The sequence below is a fragment of the Symsagittifera roscoffensis genome, chromosome 1 (genome assembly GCF_963678635.1).
Source record: "Symsagittifera roscoffensis chromosome 1, txSymRosc1.1, whole genome shotgun sequence".
Classification (NCBI taxonomy): Eukaryota; Metazoa; Xenacoelomorpha; order Acoela; family Convolutidae; genus Symsagittifera; species Symsagittifera roscoffensis.
Window position 1 is genome coordinate 42,063,027 of NC_087062.1, and position 20,941 is coordinate 42,083,967.

Consider the following 20,941-nt stretch of genomic DNA (forward strand, 5'->3'; position numbering starts at 1 on the left):
AAAATATATGGCAACATCGAAATTTTAATGGTAGCAGCCAAGGGGCATTTTTGGCAGTTTCGACGAGTTAACAGTGTTAACCGTTCAATTTAACGAATTGGGAAAGGTCAATTTGGAGTGACGAAACAATTTTAAAAAATTTGATTTAGGCTTGCATGACACGTATAGAAACTTTCACTTTCGCGAACACTAAAACAGTGAGGCCGATCTATCACTAAAACAGTGAGACCGATCTATCTAAAATCTATCATCAAAACAGTGAGTCCGATTTTTGACACCTACAGTTTACAACTGAACGACTCAAAGACTTAGATCGCAAAAATTGACGGCTAAGTGACCTAACGAAGATCAAAAAGCTTGGTTCAATCCTTGACGACAGTGCAGACATCAGCAGACGAAAATGCTGTCCATCATTGCGCTGAACAAGTGTAAACCTGTCTGGAAGAACCCTTACGTCACCATCAAAAAGAAGATAAGTATCTACAATACGAATGTTAAATCCATATTCACCTACAACTGTTCCACGTGGGCCAAGAACAAAGGCACACACGAAAAACTAGACGTTGTACGCCAAAAACATCTCAAAAATGTACAAAAACATTCACTACCAAAAATATATCCCCAACAAAGAACTGTACTCTAGGTAGTGGCTGGAAGACGAAGAGCACATCTGGGTCACGTACTGAGATGGCACACCAGCGACGTCAATATATGAGCACGTGAACGAACTGAAGAAAAAAGGAGGAAGAGGACGGAAAGCTGCAAACATTTTTGAAACTTTCGGAAAAGACTTCGAGACTGACGACCTCCAATAGCTGGAACAGCGACCGATGTCAAGGACATTATAACATTGATGATTTTTTGTACCTTGATTGACTGACTAAAACCGCGAAAATCAGAACAACAATTTTCCCTGAAAAAACACAAGACGTGCGTTTAACGAACGAGACGACAGAAATTATAGTTGAAGATATCAGCGGAAGAGCATTCCGAATTTTAACGATTGTGTAGCTACAATTGTTACGGGCCGACTCCCGACAAATCGAAGCGCTATTGAGAAGATCTGCTACATTTCCTGTTTGCCTAGAAAACAGCTTTTCGACCAGATTCGAGAATCCGGAAAGGTCTTGAGAAGAGACTGAAACCGGTTTTTAAACAACTTTTAGGCTCCGGAAATGCCCTGAGTTGAATTTAATTAACATCTTGTCTATTTTTAGAAAATGAGAAGCTAGGAACTGAGGGAAAATGTTGATCCATCTCCGATGAAAAGGATGATTTTTATCGACTGAACAAAAACGAAAGTAGTATGATAAAAATTAGTAGCCTTGTTTTTAGGAGTGACCTCGTGGTCTGGGGAATTTTGAGATCCAGCCATGAGCTCGCTATTTTTGCATGCAACTAAGTTAATTTGCGCGATCTGGCCGATAGCCTTAAATATTAATGACTTTGTCCGGCCGATAAGGATGGACCACCCAAAGAAGTGGCTTTGGCACAGACGGTTAAAAGCATCTGAAGCTGTGTTTAGACAATAGCCAGTCGTTTCGTAACCTAGCTTCAAAATCCGTCGGTATGTACTTCCAGGCGAATTAACAAGCACTCCGCGCCGAGAGGATGCTCTAAATAAGGCCCATGACGAGGAGCCGGAAGGGTGGTACGGAAAGCGGAAGCCTTCCGGATTCCCGGATTAAGCTTTTTAACTTAGTTAAGACCGAAAATTCACGTATGGTGAAGGATGGGATGATCGGCCTTCCCGTCGTTGTCTGACCGTTATATGGCCAAAACAATTAAAAATATACACAAAACCAAACGCAAAGTAGTATAGTACCTAAGAAAAAACCAAAAACAAAAAAACGTCCGAAAAAACCAAAAACAGTAGAAAAGTATAAAGTCAGAAGAAATCATCCGCCCAGACGACATGTGACCCGACCCTCCCGTTTATTGTTGATAGATATATTGTTGTTACAGCTTTTACAACAAAGAAGATTTTTACGATCAAATTTGTGGCCATTTTTTTGGTGCTTGTACTGGGTTGCCTGAGTATTAAGGCACGTTAATGCTAATTTGAGCTCAATCCGGAAGGGTCTTGAGATTAGAGCCGATGACTGATCCCGCAAGCAGTGCAAGGAGCTACAGGAAGGGTGTCAAGGACAACAACAATTGATTGTTAGGTATCGTTAACAAGTTTTGTATCCTTTTAGTACAGAAATTAAGAGAGCAATCTGTGGGGGCTCGACAGTGACTGTACTGTAGTGACCCTCCACCGAGTTGCGAGTTTCCGAGTTAAGCACCTTAATTCGGATACTGAACAAACCCGGAGGGATACAATTTTGTTAGTAAAACTATTTATACTACTTTTTTCAATACTCTTTTATCGTTTTTGAGTAAAAAAAACATAGCAAACAGACCGGTTTTTAGGGTCAAAATAAAGATATTTTGATCACCTTACAAGTCGCGATTTTTGAGATATCGATACTTTTTGAAACAGAAAAAAAACGCTCAATTGATGAGTTACTCCGTAACTGCACTATTATAATTAGTGGAACCGGTGAAAATTATTTCGAACGTGACTTTTCGAAAAACGAAACGTCACAAAATAGGACAATTTTTCAAAATGTTTGAAATAGGGCGATAAAAATTGTCGTTCGAACAACATTCACTAGTGAATCGACAGGTTTTAGAACCCGTTTGCCAATAACCTCCCTGGCCCTGGTGAAGTTGACCTTAACAACTTGATTAAGTTGATTCATCAATCCGGAGGGATCCAAAAAGCGTTGTTTTTGGCAAGTTTTTTCGGCTGAATCGTTTTAGACCGGGTGTCTGCATTGAACTAGAAAAGTATAGACCTTTTGAGCTCGGATGGATAATTTTTAAGTCAATAAGACAAGAATTGCGAAAAAAAAGTTAGACGAAAACTATAAGTTTGAAAGTCTTTTGATTTCCCATCAAAGACGGTTCGATTTATAATTTTAGAACTAATGGATAGCTCCAATTCATCTTGGTACCATTACAACAGAAACTAAGCAGGCTTAGTTATAGAGTAATTGTTTTTGAAAAAAGTAAGCATACAAAACTTTTCTAGATTGTTTTTAGCAAAAACTACCGATTTGTGAAGAAGACCCTTCACGTTTTGTTTTTTTTTTTTGGAAAATTTCTATACCTCTACCATACAACAGTAACGGCTGAATAAGGCAACTTTATGCTGTTCTCGACGGAAAGGAACGGCTAGGGAAAACAGAAAAAGATAGTCGAGTCAAATTTAGGCTAGTTAATTGACCCTTCACAGTTAAGGAAAATTGTTAAATGAGCAGTTTAGCCTCAATCTGGAAGGGTCTAGGGCCAGAATTCACCCTTCCTAATTAGTTTATTTAGCAAAATAGGCTCAGGAACTCAACCAAAGCGCGAATTTTTGAGTGAAGCACCTTATTCTGGATATTGAACGGACCCGGAGGGGTATAATAATAAAAACATTACTATTTTTACTGCTTCTATTAAAAGTCCTCTATAGTTTTCCAGTGAAACAGAACGTAAACAGACCGGTTTTCAGGGTCATAATAAAATACTTTGATCCTCCCACAAACCGCAATTTTTGAGATATTGATAATTTTTGAAACGAAAAAGCGCGCTAAATTAGATTTGCATTTTTCTAACTAGTGGAACCGGTTAAATTTAGTTCGGACGTGGTTGGAACTAATTGGGTGCCAAACACAAAAATTTCTTGATATATGAAAAAACGAAACTCGACAAAAAATTTCAAAATTTTTGAGTTAGCGCAAAGAAAATTGTCGTTCGGACATCATACACTAAGGAATCGACAGGATTTAGAACGCGCTTGCCATCAACCTTCCTTCCCTCAGTGGAATCGAACTTAACGTGTTTGATCTAGTGGATTCATCAATCCGGAGGGGTCCAATTAGCATTGTTTTTGGCAATTTTTTTCTCAGCTGAAACTTTTTAGACCGGGATTTTGCATTGATCTAAAACAATTTTGGCCTTCTGAGCTCGGATTAAAAATTTTTAAATGAATGACAAGAGTTGCGGAAAAAGCTAAGTGGAACCTTGAGGTTGGAAGTTTTTTTTTAATTAGCATAAAAGACGTTTTGCATCATAACTTTGGACGTTTTGCATCATAACCGATTCAATTTATCTTAGTACCGCTAGAACAGGAATTAAGTAGGCTCACACATATAGTAATTGTTTTTGAGAAGAAAGTAAGCAAAGAAAGTTTTCTAGGTTGTTTTTAATAAAACTACTGATTTTTGAAGGTCGACCCTTCGCGTTTTGTAATTTTTTTTTTGCAAAGCCCTTACATCCCTGCCAAACGATAGCAATGGTCTAATAAAGCATTTTTACGTTGTTCTCGACAATAAGGAAGCATTATGGAACCTAGAAAACGACAGTCGAGTCAAAAATAGGCTTGTTATAAGACCCCTCACCGTTCAAGAAAATTGTTAAATAAGCAGCTTTGCTTCAATCCGGAGGCGTCTGGGGCCAGAGAAAGCCATTCCTAGTTAATTGATTTTAAATAATAGACTCTGAGACCGTATCCGGAGGGGTCTAGGGTATTGTTTTCAACGACCCGGATGGGCCATTTTTCGCCAATCCAGAAGGATCATTTTGTGTCAATCCCTAGGGTCCCAATTCGGAGGGGTCCTGTTTTTGCCAATCTGGAAGGGTCATATTTGGCCAATCCGGAAGAGTCCCAATTCGTAGGGGTCCTATTTTTGGCAATCCGGAGGAGTGCCAATTCTGAGGGATCATGTTTTTGCCAATCCGAAGGGGTCATATTTTGCCAATCCGAAGGGGTTCCAATTCGGAGGAGTCCTGTTTTTGCCAAACCAGAAGGGTCATATTTTTGCCAATCCGGAAGGGTCATATTATGCCAATGCGGAGGGGTCCCATTTCAGAGGGGTGTTATTTTTGTCCATTCGGAGGGCTCCTAGAAATTTTTTTTTTCAATGAACGCAATCGTAGGTATTCTAACACGTACGTAATTAAAAACAAGATATAGATTGAATAGCATGAAGATATTAGGAAAAAGGGAGTCCAAGAAAGACAGGAAACCAGTGACTGCACTGTTTCTTGCCTTTAGATATAAACTGAAAAGACCATATTAAAACCAAAACAGGTCTAGATCCGGAGTTTTACGACTCTAGGTCTAACTAAAAACAGAACTTGATACTGATTTATTGCATTGAAACCCAAATTGTTTTTTGGAAGAGCGTCTTGAGAGTTTTAGTAAGTCTGGTTCGGGCAATCTGAGGGCAGATAGGTATCACAGAGCTCGGTGGGTGCAATAGACGCCCACTTGAGAAAAATACTGCTTTCTATTTGTCTGTTTAGTGCGGCTATAAACAGAGAAAGCTCTTTCTCTAGAAATAAATTCGACTATTAAATTGCGACAGACCAATTGCAATACACATTTTTTTTTCTCCTTTATGGTTTTAAATCCTTGATAATCGTTCTCGATTCGGTAGTGGACACAGTATTCAAAATATATTGACATCATCAGCCTGTGCTAGTTTTATATCTAATGACCAATAAGAAATTGCTGTGCATAAATTGTATATACGCTGTACTCTGAGAACTCATTAAGATTCTTGGACACTGAGTAGTTAAAAATTTTGGACATTAACGTGTTGTGTTATTGTTATCAGTTGTCAAACTACAAAAAAGGTAGCAAGCGAATCGCGTGTTTGAGCAGTAAAAATCGATAAACTATGATGAGTCTAGACAACTCAAGGATATCTAAACTAAGTGATAGCTCTGGGAAATTTGTACCAAGAAACAAAGGAAATCGATGAATGACCATTTTTTGGAAAGGCCTGAGAAGTTTCGGAACAAAAGGGAAGAGTTTTTCAGGCGGGATGGTTGAAACAAGGGTTCAAACGGCCTCGGAAGACGAAAAGGCAAAGTTGGAACTAGAGGTTCATCCGGACCCTGCCATAGACGAGAATCGGGAGGGACATGGACCGAATGGGAGTGGAAATAGAAGGTTGACGAGTAAACCTACACCCGTAGAACAAGGCCACAATTTCGCCACTTCGACCGGGACTCTTGATCGAGAGGAAATGTCGGAACTGTCCGACATCTCGACTGAGAATCTAGCGGCAGCAGTTTCACCTACTGATAACACCATGATGCATGGGGTGACAGAGAGAGCGGTAACGTCATCCTCGTTTTCGGAAAGGCTGAAGGTTACCTAGGGAAACTTCTTTCCATTTACAATGGGAATGGAACAGGCGATGAAGTAGATACCCAAGAAGAGGAAGAAAAAACTGAAATGGGGAAGTCTGGTTAGATCTGGTTACTACAAAACACTTATGACAATTTTAACAATGAACCCGCTAACCAGGGTAACAACTGGTACAAACCTAGGGACGACATGATCAAGAGACGTTCTTGTGCAAACTGCAGCTCGACAGACCATCATGTATCAGCATACCCAACCTACAAGCAGGGCATGAAGGCGATCGGTTTTAGTCTCGAAGATGAATATGCGTCGGAAATCAATTATGAAGATTTCATGAGAGGAGTAATTGCAAAATTCGGTCCCAGGTGTTTCTTTTGCAACTTGGATGGTCACTTTAAATCAAATTGCCTTCAAGGCATGAGGAGGCTTTGCCAGGCGTTATAGTCAGCCAGGCACGCCTGATGAGCGAGGCGGAAGCCCAGAGGAAACAGAAACCGCAAGAGCTGGCAACGAAGAAAATGCAAGCCGTGCTAGAAGAAATGAGTGAGCCAGAACCTGGAGCCGCAGCTAACAGCTTTCAGATCAATTGTAAAGCAGCGGCAAGAGATGTACTTTATATAGTCCAACAGGAATTGTCGACAAGAGAGATAGAACAGAAAGTCAAGCTCAAAACCAAAAACGAGAGAACTCAAGAGCAGCTCAACGCCTTTGAACCATCTGAGGTTGAAGAAACGAAGGCAACGAGTAGATTGAGCATGAAGCTGAATGTGGTCTCAGGACAAACATGGAAGCAATATACAGTCAATCATCTCAGTGGTTGGACATCAGGTAATCAGAAACCGAAGTTCACCTTGATGCATTTGGATATATATGCGGGGGTTATCTGAGAAAAGCAGAGCCACGCACTGAATCGAGAGATGTGCGAGCGTTGGTACACCTGGAGGAAGTCATAGATTGACACATACTGGGACAAGAACTTGAGCACGGCATCAGAGTGGTCAGAATTGGCAATCCACACAATGCTGGTGGAGGCTCGAGCTAGAGACCTGGACAAGGAATCAAATGAAGATTCCGATAGTGATCGCTACCTGAACCCGAGTGAGAAAGTCTTTGATAACGCGGCAGACTCCTGGAATTAAAAGCGGCCAAGAGACAGAGCCATCGGCAAAGATTTGTTGCGTCAAGATGGAAGATGACGCGCATCAGCCCGATGAGCTAAGCAGTCATTTGAGAGTCATGAAGACATATTTGAAGGCGAGATACAGACTCTCGGACTTACTAAGAGCGCAGAGAATTTACCGCATGACCAGCAACTTGAAAAAGTGGACCGAGAATGGGGCACCAGACAAAAGAGATCTGGAAGAGCATAGTTACCGAATCTTGAGACATTTTTATATGCAGAAAGAGTGAAGATTATATCTGAACAAAAATGGGATCCTTGTTTGCAAAAGGTGAGAGGAGGACAAGGTCCTGTACAAATACAACGCGTTAGTGTTGCCGCAACTCTGCCAGACAGAAATTTTATTCAGTTCACTTGATCAGATGGGCCACCAATGAATCGATAAAGTATACCAGTGGATCATGGAACGCTTCGATTAGCCTGGAATGAAAAAAGCATGCGAGAAGTGGATGACAGCATGTCTGTCATGCCAACAGGTGAAAAATTCCAGGAAACTACGTTTTCCATTACAGTCGATAGAGTCATCTGAGGATGTGGTACAGATTGATCACCAGAAGATATGCTTGACAGTCAGAAGATTGATCACTCCACAAAGTAGGCAGAGGCCCTTCCCTGCATAACTGCCTCAGCCGATCATGCGATCATCTGATCATCGCGAGGATAGCAAGACATGGATGTCTAATGACATTCCAATTGGACAACGGAACAGCTTTCGTAGGTGAACTTACCATGGAGCTCATTGGACGTTCTCAAGTAGCGCAGGCGTATACGACGTATCATCTACAAACCAACGACTTGGTGGAAAAACAAAATCGGACTCTGATGGTATCGGATGGTAGAGTTGATGAACCCGTGCAGAATCTTAGACGTAATGATTCTAATTGGCACAAACAAAGTGTCCAGGAGCTTGGATGAAGAAGAAGCTCAATGGAAGTCAATGCTGGTATGCCTGCTTACCACAGTGTGGCAAAAATTTCAGTGCGCGGTACTGACCGTTTGCACCATACCGATGAGCACAAGAACACAGTCGTCCAAAGGAAGAAGGCACAATGAAAGAGTCGTTAGATGGAACATGTGATCGTGCGAAATCTGGCAAGTCGCAATGCTGGAAGAATGATCTTAATGCACTTGGAACATGAGCTGTGGGCTCTGGATCAGGCCAGATTTACCACTGATGGTGCTGTTAAAAAAATTAGGATAAACCGTCTATAGATTAATATTGGTGAAATTTAAACTAAGACTAATTTAAGACAAATCGGGTTAGGATTCCTACAATATTTTGTAGTTTTTTATTTAAGACTAAATAAAAGACTAAGGTAACTACGCTATGATTACGAGATAATAAAAAGTTTGAATTAAGATTTAGTTTCACAAGATTGGTTGCATATCAAAATTAGACAATGAACAATCTCTCTAGATCTACCAAAAGCCGGTGCGCTTTTGGCAGGTATTTTAAAATTAGCATGGTCATAGGTCAGAGCTTAATATAATTTAGAGGTTATAATGTTAGCCTAAAGTATCACCTTTGACATTCCCCGCGAAAAATTGGTTTTACTGTACTTTCACCACACAAAAGGAGTGTTCGGACACGGGATAGATAGGTGGGTAAACTGGTCGGGAAAAGCCCACACAAAAGACCGGAGGGCGAGATAATAGCTTGATAATAGCACGATACTAGAGTAGTTCAATCATGAGATTATTCCACGTTAGCGCCTGATGGTTGAGATAACCTAACTAAAATATATGCTTTTCGTTACACACAAAATTGTTCGGACTCGGGAATGGATAAGTGGGTACGCTGGCCGGGAAAAGCCCTGCAATAGGACTCCGTAGGCGAGATGATAGCACCCAAATGAACGTGAGTTTATCCCACGGTAGCACCCGATGGGTGAGATAAGGTTGGTAATTGAATAAATGTACTGTTTTATGACTCATGTTACAATTTAAGGTAGCTCGAGATAGTCCAATTGTGGCGTATTAGGCCGGTAGTGAGGTGAATTTATAACTATAACTGCGTCATAATGTTAAGCAACATAGATCAGAAACAACAAAAAAATACTAAGTTTGAAGAGGGACTGACTGAGAGATTTCTGAAAGTTTGAGTTTTAATGACAAGGTTGCTATACCTCAGCAGATCTAAACTGCGTCCCGGTTTGCGGCTCGATTAATCGTCCATCTTCTCAGTTCATCGAGCGTCATTGGCTGTCCTAAGAATTCTATCGCCGAAATTATAGAAGGAGAGTTTAGCCAGTCTGGATCAAGTACAATTGGGTTAGATACTGACTCCGTTGTTTCGGAGGGTAGGCCCGATGGGTGAAGTCGACTAGTGTGAACCTCGGGGCTATTTTAACCTTATTGCGTGGGTAAGCACTTGGGTTAGATGTACCGCTCGAATATCCAAAACTTTCTTCTAGCAAATCCACTGTCGTTGGATCCGGTGTCGACGGTGATGTCGGGGTTGTTAGGTCTACCACGTCAATTTGATGACTCTCCATTTCGATAGAGGTTGCCTCAATCGTTAGGTAGTATAATGGGGTGTGAAATCGATGAAGTGTTGGGACGTCTAAATTCTCATCCGATATGTCTACTACACTAGTAAACACTCTCTCATTGTTTGCTGGGGGCTGTCTAACTCGCATGGGTCTGGTGTTATGTCGTTCGTAAATACCGGGCAATTTGTTGGAGGACGTTGATTTCACCGGTGATGAAGCTTTTCTCTTCGCAGTGCCGGAAAATTTCGCTGTTGTCTTGGTAGTAGTAACCTCTTCTTGTTGTTTCTCTGTTTCCGCGATTGTAATCTGGTCGGCAATTTTTTCAGTTTTCGGGATTTTCAGGAGAAATTGGCAGTTTTTTGTTACCTTTGTCTGCTTCTTCGTGGCTGTCCAGCAAAGTTAGTGGTGGATTTAGATGAGATGTTGTGTTATTGTCTTCGGAGTCAAGATCGATCAGCGGAAATTCGGTCGTTTCTACTTTCGGTTTGGTCTGATCCGTGATTTCGACTTTAAGATCTGCTTGATCTGGTGATGATTATTCCAGTGACTTTTCTGGATCGGTTGCAGTTTTGGTCCTGAATTCCTTTGGTGAAATTAGGTCGCTGGCGTTGTCGTCTGATGAGTTTTTTGTTGAATTGTTCGTCGCTCTGTGTTCGTTTTCACAAATACTCAGATGGTCGGGTTTGCCCATCGGGCTTGACTCGTGGTCACTTTCGAGGCCAATCGCGAATCTCAATCTTTTTCGTTGCTCTTTCTCCTCTCTAAGGAGTGTCTTTCGAGAACTATTCATCGCCGCGTTCCGCCTCGCAATATCGAGCTCTTCAAATTTAGCCTGGAGGTTTCTTTTCTTTTGAGTCGCTCTTGAACTTTTGAAACCGACATTTATTTGAGGTCTCGTGTTCTTCCTCAGGCCCTTTGTTGCATAGAATTTGACTAATTAATTTTTCTTTCTCGGGCTCGGTTTCTTCATAGCTGGTTGTCTTTTGATGGCTAAATCAGATTTACGTATTATTTTTCCATTTCTTAATGTAATTGTGTGGGCTGATTCCCTTACTATTTCCTCCTTGAGTTCTTTATAGAATGGTTCACTCTTCGATCTATCCTGAATTTTTCTATATATAGTGGTCTTACCCGGCGGGATGTTCAGCACTGAGTTTTTTATGCCCAAGGCGAGAGAGCACCTTCACTGGAGACCCAGCACTGGTTGGGACATATCTCACAGCATTAGAATTATCATCAGAAGATATTGAGTTCTCGTCCAGATCTCCGTGCTCAATATCGTCGGGGGCGTTCCAGTCGTGTCTTTTTTTTCGACTCATGAATTTTCGGCCCTTATCTATGCATAACAAGGTTTTGTTCCAATCAAGGTTATCTGAGGATAGTATTTGGGGATCTAACAAAGTGTGCTTCGAAGGGAGAGCAGTTAAACGACTGTTGTGTTACCGTTCTTAGGCATTTTATTATCTTCAGTAATGCAGATTCTAGTGATAGTTTTGGGCGTTCTTGTGCCATAACCAAGAGCTTTTCCTTAATGGTTCTAATTATGCGTTCGACTAATCCCGTGGCTCTATGGTCACCCACTGGGCTAAATATAACCTTTATGTTATGTTCGTGGCAAAATTCTCTAACTTCTTTGGAGATAAAACCAGATCCCTGATCTGTTCTGATAGTTCTAGGTATCTCATGTAGAGCTATGTATTTGCTAAGAAAATTTATGATAGATTTTGCCGATGTGCTGGATGTTATTTGAGCAGAAGGGAATTTTGAAAATCTCTCCACGCATACCAATATGTATTTTTTGGTTCCCCATACTAGTGGTAACGGACCGTCAAAATCTAATTCTATTTCTTGGTTTGGTTCTTCGACTGTTGGGAGTTTCCCGAGGGTATTATGGTTTGAAAGAGGTTTCAAATTTTTACCTGTTTTAACGCACTCAATACAGCTTTCGCCGTGGACTTGGATCTCACGATATATTTTTGGCCACCAGATGTATTGGGTTGCCAGACTTTTCATTGCAAACTGGCCTGGGTGGGCTTCGTGTAAACGGTGGTGCATTGTCGATTTCAAGCATGCCGGGATAACAATTCGATTGTTCAAATAAAGACATCCTCCGCTGACGTGTAAATTATTCATGTACGATTTATAGTAATTTCCCAATTGTAAAATATCTTGTTTGCGGTCTTCCTCAATTGCTTTATTTATTTTTTTCAATACTAGATCTTGTTTCGATAATAAAGACATAAATTTCGAATCGAATATTTCTGGCCAAGAGAATGGAAATATGTTAATTTTGACTGTTTTCTTCTTACTAGGTGATCTTTGTAAGGGATTATCCGACGGATTGCTAGTACTTGGTGTTAAAGTATCCATGTTTTCATTTTTAGAATGTTCTATCTCTTCAGTAAGTTCTAGTTGTTCGGCCATATCTTTAAGTGTTTTGTAGTTTGTAAAAAAATTGTTGATTTTTCAGGATGAGTCACAATCTTCCGTTCGCGAGTGAGATTTTTGGCACACTGAAATGTTAGAGTAGTTAACTATAGCTTGGAAAGTTTCAGCGGCGTTCGCAATTCGTTTCTCACGTTCTATTTCTTGGCAGGTCATATGATCTGTCGACTGGCCAATCGTATTGCAGTGTATGACGTCATGTGCTAAGAAATGTTTTGAGAATTTATTTCTTATTTGCGGCCTTTAATTTCTCGGCATCAGATGATCAAAACCTAGGAGTGTACTAATTTGATTTACCCAGGTGATAAAAAGTTTTTCGTCGTCGAGTGAGACCGGTAAAGTAAATGTTCAACGGTAAAATTGAACGGTAGTAATTTGTCTGCCCAACGGGTGAGACGTGATTGTGCCGTTTTAGTGTATTTGTTGTCTCTCAGTGCTCCTATTAAGGCTTAATGGTCTGTTAGAATTGAGAATTATTTGCCCAGTAAATAGTTTTTAAAATGATTCAATGCCCACACTAGACCCAGCAATTCAAGTTCATTGGAGCTGTATTTTAGTTCAGCAACATTCAAAAATCTGCTAGCAAACGCTACGGTTTTCCAATTCCTCCGATGGTCTTGTTCGATGGACGCGCCCAGTCCCAAATCAGATGCGTCGCATTTCACTCGGGTATTCAGTTTTACATCGAAGTGATGATTCGTTACCGTGTTACAAATTTCATTCTTAATTTTTTTCAAACGCATCGACGTGCTCTGTGGACCACTTGAATGGTTTGTTTTTCTGCATTAGTTCTCTAAACGGTGCTGATAAAGACGCCAAATGTGGTATAAACTTGTTGAATTGGTTAATAGGTCCCACTAGTGATCTTATATCTTTGATACAACTTGGTTCTTTCAGGTTTTTGATAGCGTCAGATTTAGGTATTAGTGGTGTCGTCCCTTTTGCATCGATTTTAAATCCCAACCATTCTATGTTATGAGTCACGAATGTGCATTTTTCCCATTTTATGGCTAATCTTTTGTCGTCTAGCGTTTTTAAAACGTTGATAACTAGTTTTTTGTGTTCATCCTTGCTACCCACGGTAGCAATTAAGATGTCGTCAAGGTAACAATGAGTGTTTGGTAGTTTTTCCGTCAGACGGTCCATTATGCGTTGAAATTCATTAGGCATATCGCTTAGTCCATAGAATCCGATTTTAAAACGGTAAGAGCCTGTTACTTCTCCCCCCACCATGTTGAAATTACATTGGTTAAAGCCAATAAAGCCTTGGCTTTTTTGAAAGTGGTATTTTGCTATATGCGTACTTTAGATCGATCGATGAGAACCAAATTTTTTTTTGTAACGCTAATCGTAACAGCTACGTTATTAATAAATTCAAATAGATTCGGTATTTGATATCTAATGCGAAATATCTGTTTGTCAGGTAATTTCGAGTTTAATGCTAGTTGAATTGATCCGTCTCTTTTGGCTGTTATTACGATAGGGGAGATGAAACAATCTTCAGAGCATCTAGACAGTTTTTCGATGTGGCCATCTCTTAGTAGTTGGTCAATACATAGTTTTACTTTAGGGAGAAGATGAATTGGAATGTGTTTCCCCTTTACCTGTATTGGCTTTATTGGTTCGTTTAAATAAGTGTTAATTAAAAAATTCTTTGATCTACCGTATCTTTTTATGAGGTCTCAAAATTGTCTTAATATGTATGCTTTAAACTCACTTTGTGATGGTGTATCTTTCTCAGGTTTCTTGTCCGATTCAAATCTTATTTGATTGACGTCTATCCCGATGGGTGATCCTTTCTGAGTTCTCCGTTGCTCTGGCCCGTTGGGTGGAGGTTGTTTCTGGAGTACTACTATTCCCAGGTTTGGTAATATGTCGTTTCCGAGGCGATTTCTTTCTGCACCTTAGGTAATGAATAGTTTCTGATAACTAGCGTCCCAACCCTTCGATCGAATTCTCACCCGAACTCTTCCAAAGATAGTTATTGTGCTCCCAAAGCCTTGGTAAGCTTTCTTTGTTAGTTCGTCCACGGGTTCTAGTTTTAAAAATCTATCTCGTATCTTCAGTTCGTGAAGTAAGTATTTTTTCATGAATGAGACTGGACTTGCTGAGTCAATTTGTATTTCTGTGCAGTAACAATAAATATTTTCCCAGAGATACCATCAACGTTTTTTTTAGTTTTAAGTCTTCGTGGTTAAATACGGTTCTCAGTCCGCTTTCGATCTTGTCTTCGACTGCATTTATTTGGGTATCCATATCCACTGCTAGAACTATAAAATCATCTAAGTTGACTTCGAATTCGGGATTTTCCTGCGGGTTAGCCCTGGTGTTTTCTTTTTCCTTGGTTGTTTGGATTTTTTTCTACTATGTTTCTTTTTGTTCTTGCTGAACTCCTGCAGTGTTTTGCAAAGTGGCCTTTGCGTCCGCACGTATTGCAGTTTCTGTCTCTAGCTTGGCATGTAGTTAGATGTCCTTACCACAGTTGCGGCACTTATTGTTTTCGACGATATTTAGAGTCGGTTCGTTTTTGATGTATTGTGGTCTATGTACCGCATTATAGGCAGGGAATTTTAGGTATTGTTGATGAATTTTGGTACTTTTCTCATGGACTAGTACATAAGATAGTACGTTTTCTGGAGTCAAGTATTCGATGCAAAATTTCGTTTGAATTTCAACGTTTCGCATGTTTGTAATGAAGATGTCTCTGACTAGCTCAGACTCGAGCTCCCCCAGCTTACAGTTTTTTGCTAATTCGGATAGTATTTCATGGAATTTCTCTAAAGACTCGTTCTCTTTCTGTCTCCGACCAAAGAATTTAAATTTTTCGTATGTTAGATTTGTAGTAACCGTAAATTAGTTTTGAGTATTTCCCAGAATTCAGCAAAGTTAATATCCAGTATTCTTTTCCCAGGATTTTTATGTGAGAAGTATTTCTGTCCTTCTCTTCCGAAAGCCAGGTATAATTGTGACTTTAACTTCTTGTCAATATCTCCGATTCGAAGTCCGTTGAATTTTGCATTGTCTTCTGCCTTCCTCCTTCTCATTTCTTCGTTGTAATTTTGGATAGCTATTTGGTGTTTTTCTTCTTTTTCCACCCGACGGGCTTGATTATCGGATGGTTCCGCTGGTTCTGCCATTGGGTATGCTAATTCGGTTCTTACCGGTGGGTTGATTACATCTTCAATGTCCACGGAATCTTTCGCGATGATAGTTAGTTGGAACTTTTCCGACCACCTTTCCCAGTCGTGTTGGTTTTCCCTCAATGTGTTGTTCCAAAAAAACTCTAGTCCTCGTAGGTTCGACTCGTTTGACTGCGCCATGTTAAAAAAATAGAATAAACCGATTATAGGTTAAAATTGGTTCAACTTCTACTAAAACTAATTTAAGACAGATCGGGTTAGGATTCCCACAATTTGTTTGCAAGGTAACTACGCTAAGATTAAGAGATGATAAAAAGGTTAAATTAAGATTTAGTTTCACAAGATTGGTTGCATATCAAAATTAGACAAAGAACAGTCTCTCTAGATCTACCAAAAGCCATTGCGCTTTTGGCAGATATTTTTAAATTAGCATGGTCATAGGTCAGAGCTTAATATAACTTGGAGGTTATAATGTTAGCATAGAGTATCACCTTTGACAGGTGCACATTTTGACAGTATAGAAGGACAAGGCTGGATAAACCGTGTTTTTCAGGAGCAACTGGATGAGTTAGAGATTGATTTATTTGACACTGGAGAAGAGAAGAAGTGACGAACGTGCCGGCGATTCCGACCATTGTGCCCTGTAATCTGGAGACACGCCTGGGATTAGTCCCGGCCGTGCCACAAGTAATGCAGAGCTCAAGCAAGCAAAAAAAGAGGTCAGACATATTGGATTGACTGGCTGAAGCACCAGTGAGGAGGACCGTTCATCCCCGACGAAGATTGGGATCAGTCAATCAAACGGTGGATACGCTCTCAGGCACCTCCAGATCTGAGACAACGACGAGTATGAGCGGAAAGGAGCGACGTCAGTATAGAAGTTCCCTGATGTGGTCGAGACCAATTCCGTCCCCCTGGCATGTTTACAAACAACATCTAATGAAGCTGAACCTTCAGACAGTAAGATTTACAGCTGAAGCGATGAGAATGCTGAATGGCGCGAGCCTATCAGTGAATGAACTATACTCGATCGTGGGAGTAGACTGGCTGATAGCAGCCGGAATTAACTTCAGCTCTAAGAGAGGATTACAGTTTGCTGACCTTGAGGGACTGCCCTCAAACAACACCATGGGTCCTCCGATTGCCATACCTTTGCCAGACGTAAAAATGTATCATAGTGACCAGAATTGAGAAGAAAGACCAGAGAGATTTTTGACCAAAAGAGCACCAACGGGGAAAGATGTGAAGATGTTTAAGCAAGTGCGAGCACCTCCGGCTCATGTGAAAAAAGAGCTTATCCGAAGACAGTAGCCCAAAGAGGTGATGCTGAAAGATACGATTATTTGATATTTCGAATAGACGAGACCATCGTCGCAGCGTACGATAAAGCAGAGGTGAGATAAGCAAAAAAAAAATCGGCGATTACCAGTTCGGACATCAAGCATACCTCTAAGGCGTTGTTTTGGCCCGACGTAGAAATTTTGGCGGGAACCGACCTGGATTGGAGGCAATCCATATTAATGGCGATCGGCTTTCAACGACAAACCAAAAAGAATCCAATCACAATCGTGTTCGCCGGCTTAATGATCACCTGCATAATAGAGATCTCCTGAGCAGACTCAGAGAGCCTACAATGACGGAAGACGCAGTGTGGCCAGAAATCAAAGACATTTTGGAGTCCATGGGCGATATCATGGATGTGTTAAAGGAAGTCGAATTCCAGAAGATAACGCCAAAGCCAGTGTTCATGTTGTCTGCGGGATATGCTTAACTCCCGGATGGACTAAAGTTTGTGTATGCAATGATAGCGCTAATCTCAGATTGAAAATATGATATGAACATACCTGCCCCAAACTGCGAAAGGGACGCGAGGAATCTGAGGCTTATTCGGTCAGAATTGCCTGCAGCATGGTCGGATATCTCAAACGCTGTGAGAGGATTGAAGGATCGTTTGCTACACATGCTGGTCTTGGATGAAGTGTTGGGTTTCGAACTGTCCAATTTAAGCAAACAGCCCAAGTTGAAGCCGGGGGTCGACGAAAATCACCGAGTGCTAGTGGTAATTTCAAATGATTTGTGGTTTAGAGGAATGGAAATCAAGAAACAGAAAAGAGGCAGAACGCAAAAAAACCGAAAGCTCAATTGGAAACTACGGTTTTGCGAACGAAGCCAGAGGCGAATAAATGGCTGCACTTAACTACTCGAATTGCAGCTTTGGGCATGGACTCCTTCGAGCAAGGCCCAGCGATGATCACAAAGATTCACGCCTACCTAGTGAAAGAACTGAATTTAGCGGAGAATGCAAAAGCAAAGTCAGCAGAATTCATAGACAGAGTCCCCCAGATAACACTCGAGGCATTCTGGACACAGAACCTGAGAGAAGAAGAAGATTTCTACAGGACAGATACTATGTTAGAAGGGTTGGGAGCAGGATGGACCGCGTTCTTCCTGGCAAAAATCTACCCGGCTCTCTCTCGTTATATGATAAAGGAATTCCTCAAAGCAGTTACGGAATTATCTATCGTCGTGATTCTAAGACTTTTTGTGACGTTTGGAGCAGAATCTTTTGTGAATGGATCAGCAGTGCTGCTCACTGAAAGAAGACAGAATCTACGACTGGATGGACTCCGGACATTAATTGCGACCACGCATGGAAAGTAAGGAGGATTGATAAAATTAACCCGCTACCCAGAGCAGGTGAGAGAGAATGTGAAAAAGTTCGACATGAAACGATCTACGGACTCTTGGACTAAAATACTGGATCTGAGACGCATTCTGATCTAATACCTCCTACAACAGAATCGCTTTGGAACCAGAAAAGACAAGACGATAGAAAAAGAGGAGGATGCATGACGTTAGGCGGCGGCCATGCCCCTACTAACTAATTTAAGCCTAACTATGAGGAATGATCCCTTAGCACTGATCAGGGGAGTCAGCAGCGATTTTGTGACAATGATATTTGGTCCAGCAAAGACGTTCGTTTTCCCTGATACAAAAGTGGAAGCCTATAGAAATTCGGTGGTGCACCTGAACCTCATCTCAGCAGTGGACGCTAGCATACGCAATTGGTGTGAGCAAAATGTGGTGCGCGAGTTGATGAGTGATGAGTGATAATTTATTGTTCGCGAAAAAAGCAGAGCCAGATATGACAGCAGTAAACTTCAATGATCACTTCCTTGACCGAATGGGTGAAGTGGATAGAGGGCATATCGAAGTGTTCTCAAATTTCTGGAATTTGAGACTCTATGACAAAACGAACGGCGAGCCAACTAGAATTTCTCGTCTATCGGTCCCATACTAGAAGGTGAGGAAAGAAATTGAAGACTAGGGCAAGTATAAAAAGCTGCTAGAAGAAATACCTGAATTTTCTTTAATTCGAAGGATGTTTCTCGGAGCAGCCTCCGTAGCGCAAACTCCCAGGGTGAGAGTTTTCGAGGCTAACGAATGAAGGATGGCAAAATTATCTAAATCGATGGACCCGTGCTTTGTAGGCAGAAATGCTGCCGTGCTGCAATACACGTGGTTTGCATATGAGGACGAGTCGACGAGGAGAAGGATGAGCAATGTGGCCACTCCGAAACCTGGAAGATTCGAGGAAGAATGGGCCAAGATGGACCTGGCGCCAACTGTCATGAGAGGCAAAGCGGACTTGCCAGAAGCCGCATTAATCGTAATGGGTGTGAAGCCGGAACCGGCAATAAGTGAGAAGCTGCTGACTAGGACTGCTCTAGTGCCCTTCGGCTGTGAGGAAGTCAAGATAAAAAACTGAGAAAAGGAAGACAGATCAGCTGGCAAGCTAGTCCTGCCGAAGTTTCCAATCGAGACAATGAATGACGAGCTAGAACGTTCAGGGTCAGGACGAAATGAAGAGCGAGACGATGAGGAAAAAGAAGACCGTCAACCCGAAGATGCGATGGAACAGGATCCCGAGCAAGCGAGAAGGGATGAAGACAAAGCCTCAGCGTGTGGTGCGTCTAGCCAGGATTTTAATTTCTTGCATGATGACGAAGTTGGAACAGAAACGTTGCCAGAGACGACTGAGCCAGCGGAAGATGATACTTTCACGCTGGAACCTCCCTCAGCCTTTATGAACCTAAGCCATAACTTGCCGGAGAGCAGCTCTCCTGGCAAGACTAAAGCAACTGCAATGAAAACTTTAAGGGAGTGTCCGCGTAGGAGAAGAATAGAAGACGCATGCTGAGTACCTTTTTTGAGAGATTTGCCAGAAGAAGAGTGGGAAGTTCACCACAGGGATCATAAAGATAGAACAGGCTGTGATATGGACAGAGTTGGTTTCTTGGAAGCAGTCTGGATAGTAATGTCGTGCTACACGACCCAGTAGATGTTGAAAACAGGTCTCAACAGACCACTGATGCGGGAACTTGTTGTTAAATTGGACGAATGTGAAGGGAGAATGAGCGAATTGTTAATTGATTCCGCCACTGATGAAAACAAAGCTAACTCTCCGATCAAGACGACGCAACCAGAAAGCATCAAGGAAGTGGTATACCTTATCAGAACTCGAAAGGGAACGATGCGATTGAAAAAAGTGATCGATAAGATCAACGATATGAAGATGAAATTGGGCACCAAAGTGACATTGAAAAAAAAACTGGGAAGACAAAAGTGGATTCTGAACTTTCAGCTAAGACTGTTAACTCAGCAAAACGAAAGCGAGTCGAAGATGTCAAGGACATGGGGCAAGGCGATGACAGATTGCCTGGCACGTCCGGAACGATGACCGATGTAACGATGGTGCCACCCATCCTCATGGCAGCTATATTAACAAGAGAAGTGACCGCACTCTTACTGGAGCTACCCTAGAAATCGAGATACTCTGCCAGTGTGGTGAAAAAGCCCTTCGGGATTTCAGAAAATCATGCAAGAGTCACGGAATGGGAAGCGTCATTGGAATACAACCGATTGACGAACCCGCCGCTGGATACATGGAAGTGATGGAATACAGGAATTCAGCCGAGGACACCTGATTGCTCTAGAAAAAAAAGTGCCTTGGATTGTTGGGTGAAAGAAATGATACAGGGCACAGGATGAAGCAAAAAGCGTATGGAACGTTAGTCTTCTCCGAAATGAACGCGGAAATATGGATCAATTGGTGAGCTTACCGCAGAGAGCAGTAGTACTACGTCACTTTGGAGAAGATGTGCGAACTACTCCGAAGAAACATGCTGTAAAAGCAATATCGTACGTCAGAACTGAGCTGCAATTCAGATTTGCGTGGTGTGGTGAATGACGGGGTTGACTTGGAAGAAAGAAAAAGGTCGAAGGAAGAGAAGGTGCTCCTGATGACGAGTCTCAGAGACTTTATGATCCGTGAAGGAGCGGCAGTAGCGTGTGCGAAACGGAGAGACGCTCTCTGCTTCGTCCGGTTGATGTTGGAACGAAAGTCGGTACCAGCGCAGAATACTTGTGCAAAAATGCTAAGAGAAGGCAGTGAGCTATTGGACATTTATCAAAGCAAGCCAATGCGGGTGAA

The 20,941-nt window shown here is 41.6% G+C and overlaps 2 protein-coding genes across 2 annotated transcripts in view; one reads left to right on the forward strand and one right to left on the reverse strand.

Moving 5' to 3' along the window:
- LOC134844621 (huntingtin-interacting protein 1-like) overlaps positions 1-20,941 on the reverse strand; it is a 477,037-nt gene that overhangs the window by 410,638 nt on the left and 45,458 nt on the right. The gene's annotated exons all lie outside the window — the stretch shown is intronic.
- The window catches only part of LOC134844597 (talin-1-like), a 185,319-nt gene that overhangs the window by 15,993 nt on the left and 148,385 nt on the right, over positions 1-20,941 (forward strand). The gene's annotated exons all lie outside the window — the stretch shown is intronic.